Below are 15,916 nucleotides of genomic sequence, written 5' to 3'. Positions count from 1 at the left end.
ACCAGCTCCTATCCCTTTCTGCCTTCTCATCCCACCTCCGGACAGGAGCTGGCCATTTAGTGTCATGTATCTACTTGAACTAAGGAGCACGCTCTTCATGAGTATTATTTTATGTTTTATAGTCCAGTCTAATCTTTGACCCAAGAGTTCGCTTTGGAAATAGTTTTAGTTCTGGGTTAACAGAGAGTTCAGGGGCCATGTCCTTGGGGGTTTCTCTAGTCTCAGTCAGACCATTAAGTCTGGTCTTTTTATGTGAATTTGAGTTCTCACCACACTTTTCTCCTGCTCCGTGAGGGACTCTGCTGTGTTCCCTGTCAGGGTAGTCGCTGGTGGTAGCTGGGCACCATCTAGCTCTTCTGGTCTCAGGCTGATGAAGTCTCTGGTTAATTTGGCCCTTTTGTCTCTTGGGCTATTATTTTCCTTGTGTATTTGATATTCTTCATTCTCCTTTGCTGCAGGTGGTTGGGACCAATTGATGCATCTTAGATAGCTGTTTCCTAGCTTTTTAGACCCCAGATGCCACTCACCAAAGCGGGATGCAGAACATTTTCTTAACAAACTTTGTTATGCCAATTGACCTAGATGTCCCCTGAAACCATGGTCCCCAGACCCCTGCCCCTGCTACTCTGTCCCTCAAAGTGTTTGGTTGTATTCAGAAAACTTCTTAGCTTTTAGTTTAGTTCAGTTGTGCTGAGTTCCTCTGTATTGTACGTTGTCCTTCCTTTCACCTAAGATAATTCTTGCCTACTATCTAGTTAGTGAATTCCCCTCTCCTTCCCTCTCCATCCTCATAACCATCAAAGAATGTTTTCTTCTGTGTTTAAACCTTTTCTTGAGTTCTTATAATAGTGGTCTCATACAACATTTGACACAAAGGTCGACTTTTAAACTAAGTGAGTGTTAGTTAAGGCTGTGGAAGGATAGATAATTAAAAACAAGACAATAAACAGCATCATTCAATAATAATACCACTCTGGATGTGTCATGATGGGTCTGGTAATGACCCACAGCTACTGCCCTAAATGGAAGTCCTTCTCTTGATGTTGGGGGTGGTATCAGAGGCTGGGTACTTTTCATTTTGCTGCCACCAAAAAAAAAAAAAAAAAAGACTATATATCCTTGTGTACCTGAATTGGTGGACATTGGATAAAGGCAATTTGTTTATGCCACTCAAATAGAAAAACAGCCACAAACAGATCTCCACCCTGTCAGTGACAGGTATATCTAATTGGTAAAACATAACAAACAGAATGTAAGTATGTACAGTGCTTGGCTCATTGCAGGTACTTGTTGTAGGCAAAATAACGACCCCCCTGCCAACACACACACAAAAATGCTCACATTCTAATTCTGGAACCTGTGAATATGTTAGCTTAGATGGTAAAGGAGAATTAGGCTTGCAGCTGGAATTTAAAATAGGGAGATTAGCCTGGATTATACCAAAAAAATAAAAACAAACCAAATCCGTTGTCGCCAAGTGGGTTCTGACTCAGACCCTATATTTTTTTATAGGTGGGTCCAATATAATCAAAGGTTCCTCATAAGAAGGAGACAAGAAGGTCAAAGGCAGAAGTAGGAGGTGTGACAATGGAAACATGAGCTTGGAGTGATGCCAAAAAAGGGCAATAAGTCAAGGAATGCAAGCTGCCCTGAAAGTTGAAAAAGGACTGGATTCTCCCTACAAGTCTGCAGAAGAAACGTAGCCTTGCTGACACCCTGCTTTTAAACTTCTGACCTCCAGAAGTGACACAGAATAAATGTGGGATTTTTTAAGCCACCAAGTTTGTGGCATTTTTGTTATAACCATCATAAAAAACCTGTAAAGTCCTCAAAAAATATTGGCAATTGAATGAAATGAATAAATGTATAAGCAAAAAAGCAGGGTTAGGAATCAGCCTGAAGGATTACTTTGCTCCTTATAAATTATCCCTTCTCTTACTGGGCATATAAGAAAATAAAAAGAATAAATAAAAAGAAGGAAGGAAGAGAGAAGATGGGGAGAGGGGGAAGAAAGGAGACAGACTGGTTGAGATTGATTCATTAATTTCGTGATGTCTCCCAAATCTGCTGTTCTCATGGCCAAACTGCTTTAAGTATACCCGTTGCCATCGAGTCGATTCTGACTCAAAGACACTCTACAGGACAGAGCAGAACTACCCCACAGAGTTTCCAAGGAGCAGGTGGTGGATTCAAACTGTTAACCTTTTGGTTAGCAGCGTGAACTCTTAACCACTCCACCGCCAGGGCTCCGCTTTGAGTGTAATGCCTGAGTAATTAATGTATGCACCTGCTCCCAATTATTTATTAGTGTATTTACTTAGTGTGGATTACTCAAACAAATGGGGAAAATACCAAAACACTGCAGGAAAACCACCATTTACCTTTACTGCTTTCCAGGTGGGTAATATTACTACTCTAACACTGTGTTAAGTCTAAAAATATCTATCCCTATTACTGAAATACATCAAAATTAGAAAGTATTAGAAGGGTATGTCTGTTTCTGTGAAACAGACAAGGGATTTGAAATCTAAAGATTTAAGTTCTAGGTCCCTTTGCTGGATGACCTTAAGCAAGTCATTTTTGTTTTCTATGTCTCAACGACATTGTTTATAAAATAGGGAGGATTAGGTAAAAATGCCTATCCTCACAGGCTCAAATACGACAATGCTACAGTGCATTTAAAAACTCTGCAAATATCAAGCATTGCACCAATGCTGGGTTCTATTAACTTCTTTCCCTTTGAAAATACCCACTCCCTCTTGAGGGCACTTTTTAGTTAAATAACAAATTGGCTCATAAAGAATATTACCAGTGAGTACCGCACAGATTTAAAAAATAATCTATGAGACCAAATTGTCAACAATTACTTTAAAGCAAAGATGAAATGGTAAGGGGATAGGGAAACCAGATTACTGGAAGCAAAATATCCAGAAGGGAATTAATGAGGATGTTAACACATGAAAAATATAACCAGTCTCTGAACAATTTGTGCAGTAATTGTTAAATGAGAACCTAATTTGCTGTGTAAACCAGGGCTTCGAACCATTTTGAATCAGTTTAGTCACGGCTGACAAAGCCAAAACTGGAACAGCCCCGAATTTTTAAAATTTGGGTGAAGCAGAACAGGAAAAATTATGGGTCAAAGCCCTGGGATGGGAGACTCAGAAGAGGCATAGTGAGCCCTTTTAGGACTCTGATGCAGGAGACTGGTTTATTGCCAGGACTGTGCAGAGTGACACACATTCAAAGAGGTACAGTTGGCTGCCATCTTTGAATGGGGCACCACTGTTTCGGACTCTGCTGGTCAAGAGATTTGGTTGCTATGAAACATGCAAGCTGCCCTTGTTTTCCAGGAGGGAGATTAAATTTCTAACATGGCTTTGATTTGTAATTTTTCTTGTTCTGCGTCACTCACATTTTAAAAATTCAGGTCCGTTCAGATTTCGCTTTAATGGCCATGACTAATCCAGAGAGAGCTGGTTTGAAGCCCTTGTGTATTTCACCGAAAACACAATAAAATATTATTAAAAAAAAAAAAAACCATAGTCACATACAAAAATAAATGGAATATGGACTGTGATAGGCAGAGTGATTATTTACTGAATAAACAGTCACTCCCCAACCTATATTACTATGATGTTCTCTCTACACAGAAGACCACACAATCACTGTTTCTTCTTTCCCATTTCAACCAGTTTGTCCTTGTTGATTCTGGGAAAATCTGGGGCAAAATCAGCAGTTCTCATCCACAGTTGAGGTCAAAATAACCAAGGAGGTCAAAATAATCAAGGTCACACTAGCAGGCCATAATCAGTTCTGAAGTAGGCCACGAGCAATTTGCAGGACAGTTTAGCTCTAAATAATATAGACATTGCCTGTTTTTTTTTTTTTTTTTCCTATTGCAGCAGACTTCTCAGCCAAAGCATGAGAGGAATTTCCTCCACCCAGACCATTAGATCTGGGCTCTTTTTACCTCCAAAAGGATGAGCAGCCTTTTTGTGTCGCCAAATGAGAGGCAGCAGTTGTCAGGTGCCACCCTGAAGCTAACCTGGTCACAGGCTCTCGAAGACTAGATATGTTGCCCAGACACAGGGATCTCCACCCAGGAATCTCATTCAGCATTTAGTCTCACCCACAATTGTGCTTTGTTTTAATTGACCGACATTTAAAAATAAGGAAATTTTCACATAAACATCCAGATTATGGCTTGTCTGGAACTATATGAAGATGTGATAGCACTAAGTCTGGAAGGCTCTCTGGCAATGGCAGGCTGGAGCCCGGTTGAGGCTACCTCTTCTAGAAGGGGCACATGTTCTCTCATTTGCCACGGCCCTTGCCACTTCCTATTTTTCTTAGCTGACAGGCACACGAGTTTGTGATCCCTGACCTGGGACCACCAGAGGAAAAAGCACTGAAGAGAGCGAGGCTTGGTGCTTCAAGAGGTGAAGGAATGCAAATGTCCATCAGCTAATAAATAAAAGGATAAATAAAATGTTGTATGTCCTGTCTATACAATGTAAAAATATTTGGCAAAAAAAAGGAACAAACTACTTATACATGCTACAACATGGATGAATCTTAAAAACACAATGCTAAGTGAAAGAAGCCAGTCACAGAAGACCACATACTGTATGATTCCATTTATATGAAATGTCCAGAATAGGCAAATCCATAAAGACAGAGAATAGATTACTGGATGCCAGAGCTTGAGGGCTGAAGTTCGAGTAAAATGGGAGTGGTCCAGGGTTTCTTCTGGAAGTGATAAAATTGTTCTAAAATTCATTTTGGTGATGAAGCCTCCACCAAGACTTCCCTCCACTTCGCCGCAGTTCCCCATCCCCCCATCGCAGCCTGCCAAGCCACGGGTTATACCTGCAGTTTGGCCCGACCATGCCGCAGCCCTAATTGCAGTTTGAATTTGGTGCCATAATCTCGAGCGTGCACGAACCAGGGTTTTGGAGCATGCGCAGAACCTGAAGAGCTGTGTTCTCAATCTGTCCTTGGACCTGAACGTCACTGACATGATTCAACATCCAGAACTCCAAATGTGGACATGGGGGCGCTAAATTCAGAGAGTTCCGGGCACCAAACCCAACCCCCAGATGCCACTGGAAATAAAAAGCTCTGCAGCCCCCTCAGACAGGTAGGACATGGTCTTTGGGCTGCTAAGCCCCATGCTGCTCCTTGTTTGCACAAACAATAAATTCCCACTTTGTTTCCCCTGGAATTGGTGGTGTGACATCCATCTTATTTTGATCGGCTATTTTTTTTTAATAGGACAGGACAAGAACCCTTGTTTGGTTACAACGATGATTGCATAACTTTGCGGATATACTAAGAACCACTGTATACTTTAAAAGGGTGAATTATATGGTATATGAATTATATCTCAATAAAGCTGTCTTAAAATAATAACAGAGCTGAAGGGAAAAGGAGTCTGATGCCAGCAGTGGATAGGTCCCTAATGGACCAGAGAGGAGGGTTGCAAGGTTGGTTCAAAGAGTGGGATCTGTGTACCTCTGGATGCTGGGCCCTTGGCAGGTACAGAACCTTGGATGGTAAAGGTTGTGTTCTTGAGAGGATGGGCATTCAGTGACCTCTGCTCAGGATCTATGTCTAGCATGTTTAGGGGTAGGGGAAAGGGGCAGCCAGCATGGCCAGCTGGACAAACACCAGTAGTAGCAGTAACGGACACTGCTCAGGGTCCATTTTACTGGCCTGCCTAAGTCCAAGGATGGGGGCTGGGGTGTGCAATCCCAAAGGGGAATAGTAGGGGGAAGGAACAGCAAAATGATCTGATATTGGACTTATCAACCTTGATGAGTGGCCAGTTGAACTAAACTTCATTTCTGAAAAATTAAAAAAGGTCATTTCTTGTACTTGATCTACACACACATACATTCTCACGTATCAACATTTTATGACTAATTTACCCTTTTATAAAACAAAGCCAATTCAGGCTCCATAGGCATAACGGCACTCTCACCCCCTTGCATTCCCTCATACTCTCCAGAGCAGCAGATGACAAGAGTGGGGTTAGAGCAAGTGTCTTGTGCATCACTCACCCCTGACAATTCTTCTTAACTGAGCTGCCACCTGAGCACTCCTCAGGGAGTAAAAAGGTCATGGGAAGACCCTCTGTCACAGGTGTTTTGGGGGAAAAAGACTAAGAAATCTTGTACTAACTAGTATGTGGAAGATTTATATAAAATAAAGATTTAAATAACAGAAGTCCTTGCTTTTATGAAGCTTACAATTGAGGAGAAAGAATATCATAGACTGGATCCTTTTCAAAGCAGCAGGCAATCTCTTAATAAACTCTGTCACTTATTGAAAACCCGTTCTCTTCTAGGCACCCATCCAGGTACTTTACATATGTTATGAACAATTCTCCTCATGGCTCAGTGGTGACGGATGCTGAGTTTTGGCCAACCGGCTGCCATTCTGCTAAAAGCAACTTAATATGTTTTTCTCTGGTGTCACCTTTTGCCTACTATGGTCAATATCAGTGGGAATCCAGGCAAAGTGCCCTGCCTTCCGCTATCCATGGGGTTACAGGACTCAAGCTCAGCCAATCAAGCTCTCTCTCCCGGACCACTGAATCTGGAGCTGAGTCACACGGGCAAGAAAAGCTCATTTGCTCTGAGACTTAGGTCCCAGGTCTGCTCTAGCTCTCTAGTCTTGCTTTTCATTCTCTTACTTATTTGACATCCTTCCCACCAGTTTCTTTTTTTTCTTATGTTAGCTAGAGCTGGTTTTTGTCATTGGCAACCCAGAATCCACAACACAATCCTTATGAACAAACTGCATCTCAGAGACGTTAAATTACTTGCTCATGGTCACATAGCTAAGTTCATCTGGAATTTGAATTCCAGCCTGTCTGAATCCACAGCCCGAAATAAATACACATTTATAAGGCACGGCTTCTACCTGGTTTGGTCCAGTTTAAACCCCTCCTGAGAATTTGCATCTCTGACAAGTTCTCTGCTGAGAACTTGCATTTCCATCTCAGATATCTGAGAATCTGGTTTCACAAGATCCCCAGGTGATTCTTACAGACAACTTTCTGGGAACTTGTCAGAAATGCAAATTCTCAGCAAGGGTTTGAACTTGACAGAAGCAGTAGAAGCCCTGTTGTACAACATGCAGATGCAAGTTCTGAGGAATGCAGAGAATAGTGGAAAACCAATGTTTTCTCTATGCTTTAAGTGTTCATTAAACAGGCTAAGTTCACCCAAACATCTTACGGTATTTTATTTATGCTCCTCATAAGAAAGTTTTGTTTTTAACCAAGTTAAGGTTAGGTTGCTCTTTGTGTTACTTAAAAGCCTCAGGAATATGTAAACTTAGATATTCATTCCAAGTTTTTTCCTTGAAGAGGGCAAAAAAAAAAAAAAATGTTTTCAAACATTTATCATTCTTATGAAACGACTCGATGGCACTAGTTTTTTTTTTTTTTTTATATTCAAGGTAGTATTTTTGGAGTTGCTGTAGGAAAGACATCATCTCTCCATAAGTGGTCCTAATAACACAGCACTGCCAATATCCTGCTACTAAAAATGTACAAAATGACCTAGAAAAAGTGCAGATACGCTGATGGCACGTATTCAGTTATAACGGCCTTTCAATTAGCATCTATGGTACACTGTGTTCTGCAATTAACACGCATTACGAGTAATCACGGGAAGCACACGGCCTGGGGGAAAATTACTTCTCTGCCATACAGAAAAGCACAGACAGAAACAGAACATGTGACTACCTCTGAATGGATCTTCCTTAGGTACACCTTACCTCTATGGGGGAAGGAGGCAGGACAACGTAGATGTCACCCACACGTGGTAAAGAGAAATCAAGTGAGGCAGTGAGACTTTTCTTGTGCTTATAATTCTCTTTATCAGGTCTGTTTTCACACATTTCCCCAGTCCTTAGAAAAAGGGTCTATCATGAGTTCATGTCACTGCTCTATAACTCATTTCCCACAAGGAGGGCTAGAGAGGACTTTCAAAAGCAGGCCTAGGGAGGACTGCTCCTTAACGAAAAGGAAGAACAAAACCTTCGCAAGTCATGTTAAAGCAAGGTAAGTGATGCCTCTGAGCAGGGGGCAGTGGAGAAAAGTCCTATGAACCGATGTTGGCCTCTTCAGAGTTAACAGGAACAGGGAGGCAGGACTCGGCACATTTCAGGGTGTGATCAGGTTGGGATAAATGTCTCGGCTGAACTCCAGCCTTCCTCCTGAGAAGAAGCCAGACCAACTAAATAATCTTTCTTCTAATTCCCCCCTGGCACGTCCTGGCAGACGTACGATAGCCCTACGGACAGACAGAGTGCTCATGGGATCGTGCAACCACACATTTGTTCCTGCATGGCTGGAGCCGGGCCACAATTACTCAATTGTTTCATCTAAAGTAAGGTTGGGGAGAAACACTGCACCTATGATTATGTAAGTGTCTGTGCCCTGCCGGGATAACCTGTGCTCACCAGGAAACTTCATCCCTGAGCTTGCTGTATACATGGGAGTGCCACTCTGCCTTTTTGCTCTCTATTTCTTTCTGATCTAGAAGGGAAAAGGAATGGTGGGTAAGATTGCTTAAGGCTTTACTGGAAAATAACAGAAAGCAGGTATCAATTTTTTTTTAGGTATCAAGGACTTAGCAAGACAGAGGCAGATAAAGTTGCAGACAGGAAAAGCCTGAGGGAAAAGAAAGACAGAAACAGAAAATAATCAAGGAGAGCTGAGTCCTGCTTAGGTAGGTGAGACACCAGTCCAATCAAATGATAAATGAAAAGCAGAACTGAAATACTCAGTGGCAAGCTATTGCTTAAATTACTCTTATTATTTTTTTGCCATTTTAAAACAACTTCATTGAAGTATAATTAACATACCATAAAATCCACCTGTTGTAAATGTATGATTCAATGATTTTCTAGTAAATGCACTGGGTTGGCGCGACCATCAACACAATCCAGTTTTAGAATATTCCCATGCCCATCATCTCACTAAGCTCCCTCATAGCTGCCACCTCCTGCCCTAGGCAACTATCTGCTTCCCATCTCTATAGATTCGCCTTTTCTGTATATTTCATATAAATGGAATCATACAATTTCAGGGCATTTGTGTTTGACCTCCTTCACTTATGGAGCACTTTTTTTTTTTTTGGTCTATGAGATTGGCCAGGATTTAAAGTTTCATATTATGCTTGGTTGGCAAGATTGTAGGTAAACAGGTAATCTCACACAGCCTTTTGGGAACGTAAATTGGTAGTACATCTTTAAGGGATAATATGGCAGTTTCAGAATTGAAAATGTGCACACTTTTGACTTCTCAATTCTTAATCAAGCAGAACACTCACCTATGTTCTATAGGTCACCCTGATCAGCCTGCCGTCAAAAGTGGAATTCTCTTCTACAAATTCCTGCTAGGTACTCAACCACCTTCTCTGAAGACTTCTTATGACAGGAAACTCAGCAATTCATGGAGAAGCTGTTTTTGACTAGCTGCATGTTGGAAGTTACAGCTATGCATTCGGTCAACATTATTTAAGCCATTTTCGCTAATTAATACCATACAGAGAAACAGTGCTGTAAGGTACTCACCAGAAACTTCTCTACCAAAAATCTTAAATGCTCACACCATCCCTTTTATGTTTATAATAATGCATTCTATGATTGTGAACGCTAATAGCCTCAAGTACATGCGAGAGATTGACATTTCAGCTTTTATTAAAAGTATTACTTGCCTGGAGGCTATTTCTCTTTTAGAGCCAAATATCGCCCTTTTAAACTTCAAAACTACTACCACTCATGTATAAAATGCCTAAGTTTAGAACTATGATTGAAGATAATGTCCAAGCTATTCAAAACACAACACTGACAATAATGAAATTTGTCACCTGTTAGACAACACACACCTTTAAAGCCACCATCTCTCAGTTGTTGAGTGGCAAATTAATACCAGGATCAGACCTGCTAAGGATGAGGCTTGAGGATTTCTGATAACCACAACATCAAAAAAAAAAGAAGAACGCTGAGGATTTATCCTGAACCAGAGCAATGAAAGTCATGAGTAGATTAAGACATATTTGAAAACTGTTGAAGTTTTAGAGTTTGGGGGGGGGGAAGTTATATTTTAATTGTTCCTATTTCTTTAAACCTTGCTGCAAATGATGCATCATAATTTTCATAACCAGCTATTAGAGACTGTGAATACAATGGCGTAAACATTTTAAAAAGGCACTATCTTTTTATGGACGACTTGTTATTTCTCCTCTGTCAGTTATCCATGCCTGTGGAAAGCCTAGCCATTTGATCTGTACTCCAGACTATTTAGATCACGGCTTGCCAGTCAGCATGCACAGTGCTGTCGTAGGTAATAAGAATGCCTATCACCTATCCAAGGTGCTTTACATGTGTAATCTCATTAAAATTCACAACACACCCTAATCTATAAGGTAGGTACTATTATTATTACTCCTATTTCACAGTCAAGGACACTGACTCAGAGAAGTAAAGTAACTGAGCCAAGTTCACGGAGACAGTAAATGGTGGAGCTAATATTCTGACTTCAAACCCATACATTTGGGTTTTAGGGTACTCTGCCACCTAAAAAAAAAAGCAATCGAGTCAACTCTGACTCACAGTGACCCTATAGCATAGAACAGAACTGCCCCATAGTGTTCCCAATGCTATAAATCTTTACAGAAGCAGACTGTCACATCTGTCTCCCACAGAGCAGCTGGCAGATTCGAACTGCTGACCTTTTGGTTAGCAGCCAAACACTTTAACCACGGCACCACCAGGGCTCCTATGATACATGATCAGCTCCCCTAAAACTGACATTAGCACCACACGGAGGAACGCCTTTACCTGGTGTCTAAGTGCCTCTCAAGCAATAAATTTCTAAAAACCTTACATTTGATTTTTCCTCCTGCCATCCCTGATAATGAAAAAACGTTCACTTGATGATCATGGTCATCACCATCATCATCTAGGGAAGGGAGAAAAGGGGATCATTTTTTACTCTTTTAAGGATAATTCAGCCTAATCTTTACATTTGGCCCTGACCTGGCAGAGGTATATGCCATCTTAACTATCTTCAACCAGAGTTCAAATACGGTAACCATGTTTACTTATAACCTGGAAAAGAAGGAAGAAGGTCCCTCTCAATGTAGGCAGCTGCTCCTCTCTGCTAGGGTAACATTAGGACGCAAGAAGCAGGTGAAGATTGATGACTCCTGGATGAAGAGTTTAAGATTCCAGAAGGAAAGATATAAGGTGAAAGCAAAGTGTATAATTACCCTTGGTAACAGTGCTGCATGTAATTCAGCCAGCAAACTCCCCCAAACCACACCATTTATCACAGTAATTATACTACCTAATCTCTGCCTTTAACCAGCACTACCAATTCCACCCACTTTCCTTTTTTCATTGCAGTCTTTACTTCACAATAGAAGCAGAAGGGCAGAAGACTCAACATACCATCTGTCTTCTGTAGGTGGGTGTTGAAATATTGGTATCAGGTGATCAACACAGCATGGTGATCAATGTGTGGCACCTGTCTATAAAGCCTGGCTTATCCACAGCAAAAAATGGATTTCCTAAGAAGGATATCTCCAGGGATATCTCTCATTCTCTCCTTTCTTCCTCTCTCTCCAATGAGTATTTTGCCAGGGGTCAAGTTAAGCCTAAAAACCAAAAAAAAAAAAAAACTATTGCCATCAAATTGATTCCAACTCATAGTGACCCTATAGGTCAGAGTATAACTGCCCCATAGAATTTCCAAGGAGCGCCTAGTGGATTTGAACTGCCAACCTTTTGGTTAGCAGACATAGCTCTTAACTACTACGCCACCAGGGTTTCCACGTTAAGCCTAGGGTATTGGAAAAAGCATTGCACTAGAAGACAGGAGATAAGTTTTAGTTTCAACTCTGCACCCAATGAGCTGAGTGAGCTTGATCATACTCCTTCACTTCTCTATGAGTTTTTCATTTGATAGATTGGGCTGAAATTTCTCTATTAGTGGGCTTTAAAGTGCATTTCAGCTCTAAAATTCTATGTGAAAAAATAACTTCTATTTATATGTAACTGAAAAAATCAAAAAGAGGGAGGCTGACATTTCAATTTTTAATCAAATTATCATTTGCCTACAGTCTATTTCTCCTTTAGAGCTAAATTTTGGCAGTTTGGAAGACAGTTTGGCAGTTCCTCAAGATGTTATACATAGAGTTACCACATAACCCAGCAATTCCACTCCTAGGCAGATAGCCAAGAGAATTGAAAACATATGACCACATAAAAAGTTTTACACAAATGTTCATAGCAGCATTATTCATAACAGCCAAAAATTGTAAACAACCCAAAAGTTCATCAACTGATGCTATTACTTGGCAATGAAAAGAATATACTGGTATAGACTAAGGGAAGCCAGTGACAAAGGGCTGTATACTGTATGATTCCGTTTATATGAAATATCTAACACAAGAAAATCCATAGACACAGAATATAAATTAGTAGGTCCCTAGGGCTAGAGGTGGGGGAGGGGAGAGGATGGGGAATGACTAATGACTGCTCAAGAGTACTGGATTTCTTTTTGGAGTGATGAAAATGTTCTAACATTGACGGTGGTGACGGTTTCACAACTCTGAATATACTAAAAAGCGCTGAACTGTATACATTAAATGGGTGAATTATATAGTATCTGAATTAAGTCCCAATAAAGCTGTTTACAAAAAGAAAAGACAGTACTACAGAGCAGTGATAGAAAGTATAGTCTTTTTGATAAATAGTGTTGGGTCCATGGACTATCCATGAGAAAATATTAACCCCTAGTTCACATCAGTCACAAAATGAATTTCAGGTAGATTATGAGTCTAATGCAAAAAGTAAAACTATAAAGCTTCAAGATGACAACATAGGAGAATATCTTCATGACCCTGGGGTAAAAAGGTTTCTTAAACAGGATATAAAAAGCTATATCCATAAAAGAAGAGACTCACAAAATGTACACTATTAAGAATTACTGTTCATAAAAAGACATCTTCAAGAGAGTGAAAAGGCAAGCCACAAGAAAGTATTTTTTTCTAATACATGAAACCAATAAAGGTTTATATCCAGAATACAAAAAGAACTCCTATAAACAGACTGGCGAATTATACAATGTGCGGATCTGTGTACATACTTCACAAAAAAGGAAATATCAATAGCTGACAAATACAGAAAAACATGTTCTATTTCATTAGTTATTAGTGAAATGCAAATAAGTTACAACGGCATACCACTGAATACCAAAAACCATGACTAAAATTTAAGACTGACAATATCAAGTGTTGGTGAGAATACGGTACCACAGGAATTCTCATATGTTCCTGGTGGTCATGTTAACTTAACAACAATTTTGGAAAACTGGTAGTAAATAGTAAAGCCGAATATATGTATAACCCATGAGCCAGCAATTCCACTCCTAGATATGTACCCAATAATGTGATTACAGTATGATTACTTTTATAAAAGTAGACAATTCATCTATGGTAACAGTATAATTCCTAAGTGGAGTTACGCTTTTTTTTTTTACTTTGTAAAATCTTGAGATGTGAATAAATAATTTGGCAAACCATTGCATGGATCCAGACCCATGAAAGCCAATCTGGGTTCTGACTTGGGCTATAAAAATAGACAGATGTTGAGTATGGAGATACTCATTCAGAGCAAAAATAAAGGAAAAAACCAAAAACAAAAAGCAAGGTGATGAGAGAGAATTTGTCCCAATCCAGTAGGACCTCACAAGGAAGAAAATCTGGGAACCACTGTAAACAATCAGCATACTTTTAAAGAAACTATTGTTGCTGTGTGCCTTTAAGTCAATTCTGACTCATAGTGATTCCATGTGACAGAGTAGAACTGCCCCATAAGGTTTCCCAGGTTATAATCTTTATGGAAGCAGATTGCCATATCTTTCTCCCACGGAGATGCTGCTGGGTTAGAACTACCAACGTTTCAGTTAGCAGTCAAGTGCTTAACTGCTGCATCACCAGGGCTCCTTTGATAAAGGAATCTCAGATCCCATCTACAAGGTATTCACGTTAATGAAGTTGCTTCAGAACGGAAGCAGCTGTAGAATGTAGCTGGACTCAAGGATAGTCCTTCACCCAAATATCTCAAAGACAACAAGAAGCCAAGATCTGCTAGTAAGTGTGAGCTCTTCACATCTCTAGAATGTTTTACGTTGCAAAAATGTTTACATTCAGCAAGGATACTGCTTAGAGTTTGGGTTATTGCTGTAGTATATAAGTTGTCTGTTTGTGTTTAACACATAACATCCCTGACAAGAGAATACTGTCCCTGAGGGAAAAAAAAAAAAGGAAATTTGCAGCTGTATGTTCGCTCCATAAATCTTCCCCCAAATATGCAACTGGCTGGAGAGTTAATGGTGTGGGAAGAGGCAGACATCCAGTTCTTGGACAAACACAGGATTCTCTCTCCAGAGAACTGCAGTCTTCCTCTAAGCTTTATGCATTTTAATAGAATATATGTGGTGTTCCCAAAGAGCAGACTGGACAATGAGCCTTGAAAGAATGCCAACCATATGTTAGAATGACTTTCTTTCACATCAGAATGACAATAACAATAACAATAACAAAAAAGCAACACGAGAGCTTTTTTTTTTTTTTTCAAATTAAATAATCCAAAGTACCTCGTGGAGTCAAACAGAACGTGCGCTCCTTCCAGCCTGAACTGACCCTCAGTATGTTTCAGACTTAGGCTGGCCCTTGGTCCACTCTGTTCAGTTGAGTGTGTCAATCACAGGAGGACTTTCATGTACTTCAAAAACCAAACTCATTGCTGTTGACTCAATTCTGACTCGTAGCTACCCTATAAGGACAGAGTAAGGTTTCCAAGGCCCTAATCTTTATGGAAGAGTGCTGGTGGGTTTGAACCGTAGACCTTTGTGTCAGCAGCTGAGTGCTTGACCACTGCACCACTAGGGTTTCCTCGTGCACTTAAAGGAGGGGTGATAGGAAGAACACTAGTTCAGTCCATAGGACTTGGGTTCCTAAAAGGTTAGGACACAACCTTGCCTTCCTGGGGATTCTCTCCAGAGATGTGAATGAGGATTTGTGACTTTCCCACAGGCAGCTCACTACTATGCTAGAAACATTTCCAGGGTCTGCCTGTACCAAGGACAGACAGCATGCTCTTGACCTGGTGGTTTCCCAAGGTAATAAGTGTCCAGTGACTAAGGAGAAGCAATGTATGCACACTATAATCACAAGACTCAGTAAACTTCTTTGGCTACTGAAGGAATAAAATTTGTCAGCTGGGGGCCTTTAAACCACAGGGGATACATAAATTCTCACTCCTATACCCCATTACAAATTTGGCTGACACTGTGTATGCAGTGAGCTCCTTAGAACTCCCCGTCATTGAGAAGTAGGGCTTCCAGCAGCAGGAGAGACTCTCAACACACAGATCATTTCCCACATGAGCACGGTCAACTCCCACCCAAGCTTGTGGCTATGGGGAAAGAGTATCCACAAGGTCAGACTTCCTTCCTGACCCCAAATTCTTCCCTTCACAAGACCCACTCACCCAATTAGCTGTTCGGCCTTAAGGCATTTATTATTAGCCATTTAACCCCCAGAAGTATTTTTCTTTTTTCTGAATTATGCTAGAATGCAAAATTAATATCCTCAACAGTTTAAAAGACAGATTACTAAATGAGGAGCAGTATATTAACGTTATTCATCAGGAAGTAACTACATTATAACTTTGTTTTTATAAATGCAATGCATTTTTCATATATGATTTCATTCATAAGGGATGACTTGTAGCATGTTGGTGACATTATCTAACTCTAAGTGACGCTGGTCTGATCTAGGCTAAGAACAAAATGTGTGTGTGTGCACGTGTGTATTCTGCACAG

At 40.4% G+C, this 15,916-nt stretch overlaps 1 protein-coding gene across 1 annotated transcript in view; it reads right to left on the bottom strand.

The window, feature by feature from the left end:
- The window catches only part of DEPTOR (DEP domain containing MTOR interacting protein), a 142,872-nt gene that overhangs the window by 7,237 nt on the left and 119,719 nt on the right, over positions 1–15,916 (bottom strand). The gene's annotated exons all lie outside the window — the stretch shown is intronic.

Source organism: Loxodonta africana, chromosome 14 (genome assembly GCF_030014295.1).
Source record: "Loxodonta africana isolate mLoxAfr1 chromosome 14, mLoxAfr1.hap2, whole genome shotgun sequence".
Classification (NCBI taxonomy): domain Eukaryota; kingdom Metazoa; phylum Chordata; class Mammalia; order Proboscidea; family Elephantidae; genus Loxodonta; species Loxodonta africana.
Note: the sequence above shows the minus strand (reverse complement) of the source record. Positions and strands in the feature narration are given on the sequence as shown.